Source organism: Bubalus kerabau, chromosome 1 (genome assembly GCF_029407905.1).
Source record: "Bubalus kerabau isolate K-KA32 ecotype Philippines breed swamp buffalo chromosome 1, PCC_UOA_SB_1v2, whole genome shotgun sequence".
Classification (NCBI taxonomy): domain Eukaryota; kingdom Metazoa; phylum Chordata; class Mammalia; order Artiodactyla; family Bovidae; genus Bubalus; species Bubalus kerabau.
The window spans coordinates 225,422,361-225,431,693 of record NC_073624.1 but is presented as its reverse complement, the minus strand read 5'-3'; the positions used below and the strand labels follow the sequence as shown (position 1 = coordinate 225,431,693).

General features: G+C 41.7%; 1 non-coding gene across 1 annotated transcript; it reads right to left on the bottom strand.

Moving 5' to 3' along the window:
• Positions 1-6,788: 6,788 nt before the first annotated feature.
• TRNAC-GCA (transfer RNA cysteine (anticodon GCA)) lies at positions 6,789-6,860 on the bottom strand. The gene has a single exon. It is a non-coding gene; the product is annotated as a tRNA-Cys (tRNA).
• Between the last annotated feature and the right edge of the window lie 2,473 nt (positions 6,861-9,333).

Here is a 9,333-nt window from a genome sequence, read left to right as displayed (position 1 = left end):
GCATAGCTTCATTGCTTTGCTACACAAAGGGGACCTCAGTGGGGTAATGCCCTCAAAACTGACCTGGAAGGGGTAGTGATGAGTTTTATAGTAATGGTTCAAAGAGGAGGGTGTGATCAGCTCATAGAAATTCTTCTGATTGGTTGGTGGTGAGGTCATTGGGATTCAAGGGATTAGATCTCATAGAGTGCCTGAAGAACTATGGACAGAGGTTCCTGACATTGTACAGGAGGCAGTGATCAAGACAATCCCCATGAAAAAGGCGAAATCATTGTCTGAGGAGGCCTTACAAATAGCTGTGAATAGAAGAGAATCGAAAGGCAAAGGAGAAAAGGAAATATATACCCATTTGAATGCAGAGTTCCAAAAAATAGCAAGGAGAGATAGGAAAGTCTTCCTCAGTGATCAATGCAAAGAAATAGACAAAAACAATAGAATGGGAAGGATCAGATCATCGAAAAAACTACAGAGTTCCAGAAAAACATCTGCTTTATTGACTATGTCAAAGCCTTTGGCTGTGTGGATCACTACAAATTGTGGAAAAGTCTGAAAGAGATGGGGATATCAGACCACCTGAGCTGCCTCCTGAGAAATCTGTATTCAGGCCAAGAGGCAACAGTTTGAATTGGACATGGAACAACAGACTGGTTCCAAATCAGGAAAGGAGTACATCAAGGCTGTATATTATCACCTTGCTTATTTAACTTTTATGCAGAGTACACTGTGAGAAATGCTGGGCTGGATGAAGCACAAGCTGGAATCAAGATTGCTGGGAGAAATATCAATAACCTCAGATATGCAGATACTGCTGCTGCTGTTGCTAAGTCGCTTCAGTAGTGTCTGACTCTGTGCGACCACATAGACAGCAGCCCACCAGGCTTCTCTGTCCCTGGGATTCTCCAAGCAAGAATACTGGAGTGGGTTTCCATTTCCTTCTCCAATGCATGAAAGTGAAAAGTGAAAGTGAAGTTGTTCAGTTGTATCTGACTCTTAGCGACCCCATGGACTGTAGCCTAGCAGGCTCCTCCGTCCTTGGGATTCTCCAGGCAAGAATACTGGAGGGGGTCACCATTTCCTTCTCCAGATATGCAGATGACACCACCCTTACAGCAGAAAGCGAAGAACTAAAGAGCCTCTAGATGAAAGTGAAAGAGGAGAGTGAAAAAGTTGGCTTAAAATTCAACATTCAGAAAACTAACATGGCAACTGGCCCCATCATTTCATGGCAAATAGATTGGAAAAACAATGGAAACAGTGACAGACTGTTGTTTTGGTCTCCAAAATCACTGCAGATGGTGACTGCAGCCATGAAATGAAAAGACTCTTACTCCTTGGGAGAAAAGTTATGACCAACCTAGATAGCATATTGAAAAGCAGAGACATTACTTTGCCAACAAAGGTCCATCTAGTCAAAGCTATGGTTTTTTTCAGTAGTCATGTATGGATGTGAGAGTTGGACTATAAAGAAAGCTGAGCTCCAAAGAATTAATGCTTTTGAACTGTGTTGGTAGAGAAGACTCTCGAGAATCCCTTGGACTGCAGGGAGATCCAACCAGTCCTTCCTAAAGGAAATCAGTCCTGAATATTCATTGGAAGGACTGATGCTTAAGCTGAAGCTCCAATACTTTGGCCACCTGATTCGAAGAACTGACTCCTTGGAAGAGACCCTGATGCTGGGCAAGATTGAAGGCAGGAGGAGAAGGGGACAACAGAGGATGAGATTGTTGGATGGCATCACAGACTCAATGGAGATGAGTTTTTGTAAGCTCCAGGAGTTGGGATGGATAGGGAGTTCTTGGGTGCTGCAGTCCACGGGGTCACAAAGAGTTGGACACGACTGAGTGACTGAAATGAACTGTGAGAGACCCAGGAATGCAGGCTTGTGACTTCCTAAAGGCCCTTACAAAAAAAGTGCAGGTGGGTGTCTTGTTTTTTCTCTCTTTTCCTGTCTTTTTTCCTGGGGTCTCTGCTGAGTTTTGTGGGTGGCTAGTTATTTGGCAGAAAATGGGGCAGAGCAGTACAGAGGAGCTTGCTGAAGTCTTGTCAAAACAGGTGTGGGTTCAACAGTCTGAAGGCAAATTGTGAGGAGGCAAAATGCCGTATATTTTGACACTGCAGTTTATTGAGTAAAGTCTTTTTTCTTCCCACCTTCCCTCCCCCCCGCACCCCCACCTAGATACATGATAAATGAAATAACCTCTTCCTTCTGGTCCCACAGTGGTCAGTGCGATAACCATTTCTTGACAGCAAGCAATGTGCTATTTCTTTTGGTGTGTGTTTTGTCGAAATATTTTTCCCTAGGAGATTCTCCTGAGTCTCAGATTTTTATTTTGAGGGTATTTTTGCTGATATCCCTAATTCTATCTGAAATGTCTGAACTCGCCTGAGGGCCTTAGGACTGTGTGAGAGGGAAAATGGATGCTTTATGGATCTTGGTCTCTGAGGGGCTATTGGAGCTGAGATCCAATAACATCTCATGTTTCCCACTCAAAAACCACCATTACAACTTCACTTTCAGGATGGGGTCTGACTCGTTAGTCTGCAGGTGCTCTGGGCTTAAAAAAAATATTACAGATAGCACTGGACTCTTGTTCCAGTTGCTCCCTAGTGTCCTCAGGATAAGGTCCAGATGCTTTTCTGTGTATAAATTCTTTCATTTTTAACTTTTCTTTACTTGTATAGCCTTAAGTCTCATTCATATTCCCCTTGTACTCTGACCTTAGCTGGACCACTTGGATTTTCTCAAATTCCCTATGTTCCTTCGTACTTCTGAACATTTTCTTCTCTTCACCTGGATAATTCATCCCCATCTCCCAACTGATGTTATTGATTCTCTGATATGACTTTTCCTTTTGCACCTTGCTTCTAACTTTAATTCTTTTGTTTCAACAAGGAGGTTCAGGGTGCTTTTCTTTGAGCAAGTATCTTAGCCATCTGCTTAGAAATGAGTCAAGAATGAAAGAAGGCTCTAGCTTTATAGCCGCTATGTAAGTTTTAAGTAATGAAAGTCTCAAATTTCTTCTAGTTCAGTGGTTAGTAGACATTTACTGTAAAGGGCCAGAGAGTAAATATTTTAAGCTTTGTAGTGTCTGTCATTTTTTTTTTTTTTTTAAAGTCTTATAGGGTGTGGTACTCATTTGGTCCACAGGCTAGAGTTTACTGACCCCTGAGACTCTGGTTACTAGTATTGTCAATAATAAAGCATCAAAATTTCCCAAGGCTCCTGTGATACTGTGAAGGACAAATATTTCTGCTGAACAATGAGACATCATTTTCAGGCCCAATTATCTGATAAGTCCTGGTAGCTAGGACTCTGGTTATTTCATGATGTTTGAGAGGAAATTGGGAAATTATCTTATATGACCTTTGTAAAAGATTGCTTTTTTGAACTACTTTTAAGAGGTCATATAACATCTACCTATGAGGTTAATGGACATCATGTGGTCAGTATATCTACCCCAGTTCCTGTGTTCTGGAATGGTTTCTGCTTTTGCTTTCTTACTCTGGCCCTGTGCTGTGCTGTGCTTAGTCACTCAGTCATGTCCAACTCTTTGTGACCCCATGAGCTGTAGGCCACCATGCTCCTCTGTCCATGGAAATTCTCCAGGGAAGAATACTGGAGTGGGTTGCCATGCCCTCCTCCAGGGGATCTTCCCAACCCAGGGATCAAACCCAGGTCTTCTGCCTTGCAGGTGGATTCTGACCCACCAGGGAAGCCCAAGAATACTGGAGTGGGTAGCCTATCCCTTCTCCAGGGGACCTTCTCAACCCAGGAATTGAACCAGGGTCTCCTGCATTGCAGGTGAGTTCTTTACCAGCTGAGCTACCAGGGAAGCCCCACTCGGGCCCTAGGAAACCAAAACTATGAAGGCAAGTGGGAAAGGGAGGTCTTTAGCAGCAGAGGAGGTGGTCATGGAGGCTTGTCATATTGTAGAGCTGTGACCAAGATGATGAGCCTGTCAGAGAATGTCAGCACTGAGAGGTAACTGAGGGACCATCTGGGTAGAGAAAGTGGAGACCAAGTTTTAGAGTAAGGAAATGGCTGAGCTGGACCTGAAGTCCAGGCTCCAAAACTTCCATCCCTGAGTTCTTCACACCTCACTTTGTTGCCTCCCTGGTCACCTTAAATAGTGTAGGTGCTCTTACTCTGTTGGGTGGATGTTCACTGCTTGAGTACAAATGCCTTGTCTGGTTTCCCAACAAATGCAATGCTGCAGTCTCCCCACAGCAGGCTTGACCCAAAGTCAGCCTGCTGTTCTCCCACATGAAGAAAAGCTTCCCTGATACTTGTCCTGAAAGAGTGGACCCTGCCAAGCGGTGAGTTCCCTGTGAAGATTGACAGCCAGGCTGTGGTTCTGAAATAAAAAGTCCACAGATGGCGAGTCATAGCATTGGCCTTTTCTCCTTGATGTGTTGGTGCTCCTGAATTGTAGCTTAATTAATAATGTCACTCTCCATAACGCTTGCATTAAAGCCAGGCCAGCGTCTGATGGTGTGATGGATTATACCAGATTCACAGCACTTTACATGTTAATCCTGCATATTAGCAGAAATCAAATAACTGAAGCTGCTCTTGGTGAGAAGTTGGTGCTTCTTCAGAGTAGCAAGGTGCAATGGAGAGAGAGGAGGGGTTAGGAGATTAAAGTCTTCAGCTAAGCAGATAAGATTTGACAAAGAGGCCAAGACTTTGGAGATGAATGTAGTGGGATGATGCCACTAGACGACTTGGGTCTGTGCTATCAGCTGTGTCGCAATGGGAGACGTGGTGGAAGCGTGTTAGGGGAATATATGAATGGCATGCTTAGAGGACATCCTCGTACTTTTATTTCAGGATCTAAGCTGTTGCTTGGCTATAGACCAATAGACTTCTAAAAACCCAAAATAATAGACTGTTTTTTTCCTAATAATAATAAAAAAAAAAAAGTTACAGAACAGATCAGGTTTCCCTGGTGGCTCTGTGGTAAAGAACCATCCTGCCAATGGAGGAGATGTGGGTTCGATCCCTGGGTTGGGGAGACCCCCTGGAGAAGGAAATGGCAACCCACTCTATTATTCTTGCCTGAGAAATCCTATGGACAGAGGAGCCTGGCAGGCTACAGTCCATGGGGGTCACAAAAAGGTTGGACCTGATTTAGCAAATAAACAACAACAGAACAGATCATGGCTCTGTTTTCAGGGTCTTGCATTCTCTATAATTCACCTGTATTATTTATTTAAATGTCTATCACACTCTATACTTTCTCTGAATTTAGGCTTTGGTATATTTTGTTCTTTGAGTCTGTACTACTTCTCCTAGCTATTGTCGTGTCCGACTCTCTGCAATGCTATGCACTGTAGCCCAGCAGGCTCCTCTGTCCATAGTATTTGCCAGGCAAAAACACTGGAGTGGGTTGCCATTTCCCTTCTCCATGGGATCTTTCTGACCCAGGGACTGAACCCATGTCTCCTGCATTGGCACGTGGATTCTTTACCACCGAACCATCAGGGCAGCCCAAAGAACACCTCCAGGAGAATATCATTTCCTTGACAAACTTGCTTTGATCTTCCAAAATAAGGTTAGGTATCTTTCTTTGGTGTTTTCACAGATCTTAAACCCACCAGAGCTCCATTACACTGTTTTGATAATACTACTTTTCTCCCCTATCTCCCTAACCAATCTGGGAAGACAGGCATTTGTCATTGGTTTTTATGATATTAGCCTGGCGTTTAACCTAGTGGGTACTGAATAAATATTTATTTATTATTTGAAGAAATCATACAAGTCCTTCTTACATACAACTACTAGTTTTGTTTACTAGAGACCTTTCAGGGAGGACTGACATGAGTTTCTGGCTTTCTCCATTCACAGTGACTGTAGATCTCTGAGATGGCAAGGCAGGCACCTCTCTTATGCTATCTCAGCCTCTTCCCTGAACTGCCACGAATTTAAATTACAGAGACTAAGTGAGCAACCCAACTTTCATTTCCACTAACTCTATCTGCATGTTTTTTTAAGTTTGTATGCCATGCTGCCAAGAGAGATTTTTAGAACAACTCCTACAAGTTTTCATTTAATTTCATTTGGACTGTGTGAGATGTATACTATACTCTATGTTAAATAGAGCTGTTACCACTTATTTGAGCTCTTTGGAAAGAAGACTTACCTAGATGCAAAGCAGGCAGAATAGAAGAATTTACATTTTAATGAATTATTTTATTCCCTTAGTAAAAACTCTCTGGGGAGCAAGGAGCCTCAGACATTGACTGGTATTGACTTTTAGACTTTGGTGGATACTGCAGAGCAGGGGTGTATATTGCCTCTGTGTTAAGTGATGAGACAACTCATTACCTGTTCTGGACATGTGGAGGCAGTTAAATTATGTTGTTCCCCAAACCCATCTAAGATCCCACCTGTTTGTATTTTCCTGTTATCTGCCATCTTGCTTAATAGTCCCAAGCTCTGATCAATCAATAAGTTATAGATGACAAATTTGCTATAAGATGAAATATGAAGCATGGTTCTTAGCTATAAGGAAATTGAAATTTAATTGAGAAAGTAAAGAATGAAATGATCAGCAAGTAATACAGGGCAGAATGTGAAACAGGATATTCCTTTGGCAAATACTTACCAAACATCTATTATGTGCCAGGCAATGTACAAGGAACTAGACCTACAGTGAAAGTGAAGTCGCTCAGTCGTGTCTGACTCTTTGCGACCCCATGGACTATAGCCTATCAGGCTCCTCCGTCCATGGGATTTTCCAGGCAAGAGTGCTGGAGTGGATTGCCATTTCCTTCTCCAGGGGCTCTTCCCAACCCAGGAATCGAACCTAGGTCTCCTGCACTGCAGGCAGGTGCTTTACCATCTGAGCCACCAGGGAAGCCCAGACCTATAGTAGTAAATAATAAAAATCTCTCACTATATGTACACATGCATGCTAAGTTGCTTCAGTCATGTCTAGCTTTGTGCAACCCTATGGACTGTGTATTAATTGGAATATATGTATTTATATATTTACTGGAGTATTGCTTTACAATGTGTTGATTTCTGCTGTATAAAAACGTGAATCAGCTATAAGTATATATATATATATATCACCTCCCTCTTGAACCTCTCTCCCTCTCCTTCCCATACCACCCTCAAGGTCATCACAGAGCACTGAGCTAAGCTCCCTGTGCTATGCAGCAGGTTCCCACTAGCTATCTATTTTACACATAGCAATGTATGTATGTCAATGCTACTCTCCCAGTTTGTCCCACATTTTCCTTCCCTCCCTGTGTCTGCATGTCTGTTCCTTACATCTCAATCTCTATTTCTGCCCTGCAAATAGGTTTTCTAGATTCTACATATATGCATTAATATGCAATATTTGATTCTCTCTTTCTGACTGCTGACTTCATTCTGTATGACAGAATCTAGGTCCATCCACATCTCTACAAATGATCCCATTTCATTCCTTTTTATGGCTGAGTAGTATTACATTGCATACATGCACCTTGTCTTCTTTATCCATTCCTCTGTTGATGGACATTTAGGTTGCTTCCATGTCCTGGCTATTGTAAATAATGCTGTACTTTATAGTAGAGAAAACCAGGAATTAAAAAGCCAACTTTGGACCCACCCACCCCCAACCCCCAAATCCTCACTTGTCTTTAGCTGAAGATAGTATATTTAAGGTGCTGAGGAACTGGGATGGGGAAGGAAGGCTGTGACCATCTGACGACAGCATGATTGATTCACTGAAGAAGAATCAGAGGGACACAAGGCCATTACAAACCACTTGTGGAATCTTCGTTCTGACCAGAGATCAAACCCTGAATCTTTGGAGTGGGAGCACTGACTCCAAGACCCTAGACTACCAGAGAACTAACCCTAGGGAGTATCAAATAGTGAAAACTCACACAAAAGAAACCACTTCAATACAAGACCCAGCATTGCCCAACCACCAGTAGCACCCAGTGGAGGATGCCTCATCTAAACAACAAACAAAACAAAAATACAAAGCCAATGATCAGACGACAGGAGTACCACCTCACTCAGCCTTGCCCATCAGAGAAAAAACGAACAAACAAACAAAAACTCAGCACAAATCTCACCCTATATAAAGCTCACACAAACCACTGGGCCAAACTTAGAAGGGTAGAAACCAAAAGGAAGAAAGAATTCAACCTTTAAGGAAAGAATTCAACTTTACTTGAAGCCTGGGAAAAGAAGACCTCAAACACAGTTACTCAAAAAATAAAAAAATAAAGAAAAAAGGAAAGGCATAGAAATACTGCACAAATGAAGGAGCAAGCTGGAAACACAGAAGTCTGAATAAATGAAGAGGAAATCGGAAAATTACCTGAAAAAAATTTCAGAATAAAGATAGCAAAGATGATCAAAAACCTTGAAAACAAAATGGAGAAAATGCAAGAATCAATTAACAAAGACCTAGAAGAGTTAAAGAATAAGCATACAGAGACAAACAACACAATTACTGAAATTAAAAATACTCTACAATGAAACAATAGCAGAATATCTGAAGCAGAAGAACGAATCAGTGAGCTGGAAGATAAAATGGTGGAAATAACTTCTGAAGAGCAGACTAAAGTAAAAAGAATGAAAAGAGCTGAGGACAGTCTCAGAGACCTCTGGGACCATATCAAACACACCAACATTCGAATTATAGGGTTCTCAGAAGAAGAAGTTAGAAAAAGAAAAGGTATGAGAACAGTTTTGAAAAGGTTATAGTTGAAAATTTCCCCAACATGGAAAAGGAAATAGTCAATCAAGTCCAAGAGGCACAAAGAGTCCCATACAAGATAAACCCAAGGAGAAACAGGCCAAGACGCTTACTAATCAAACTAATAAAGGCTAAATGAAAAGAAAGAAGATTAAAAGCAGCAAGGGAGAAGCAAGTCACATACAAGGGAAATCCCATATGCTTAACAGCTGATCTTTCCGCAGAAACTCTGAAGGCCAGGAGGGAATGGCAGGATATATTTAAAGTACCAAAAGGGAAAAATCTACAACCTAGATTACTGTACCCAGCAAGGATCTCATTCAAAATTGATGGAGAAATAAAGAGCTTTTCAGACAAGCAAAAGTTAAGAGAATTCAGTACCACCAAACCAGGTTTACAACAAATGTTAAATGGACTTATATAGTCAAGAAATACAACAGAAGAGAAGAGATCTACAAAATCAACCCCAAGCAATTAGAAAATGGCAATAGGAACATATATATCAATAATTACTTTAAATGTAAATGGATTAAATGTTCCAACCAAAAGACACAGTCTGGCTGAATGGATACAAAAACAAGACCCATATATATTATGCTGTCTACAAGAAACCCACTTCAGACCTCAA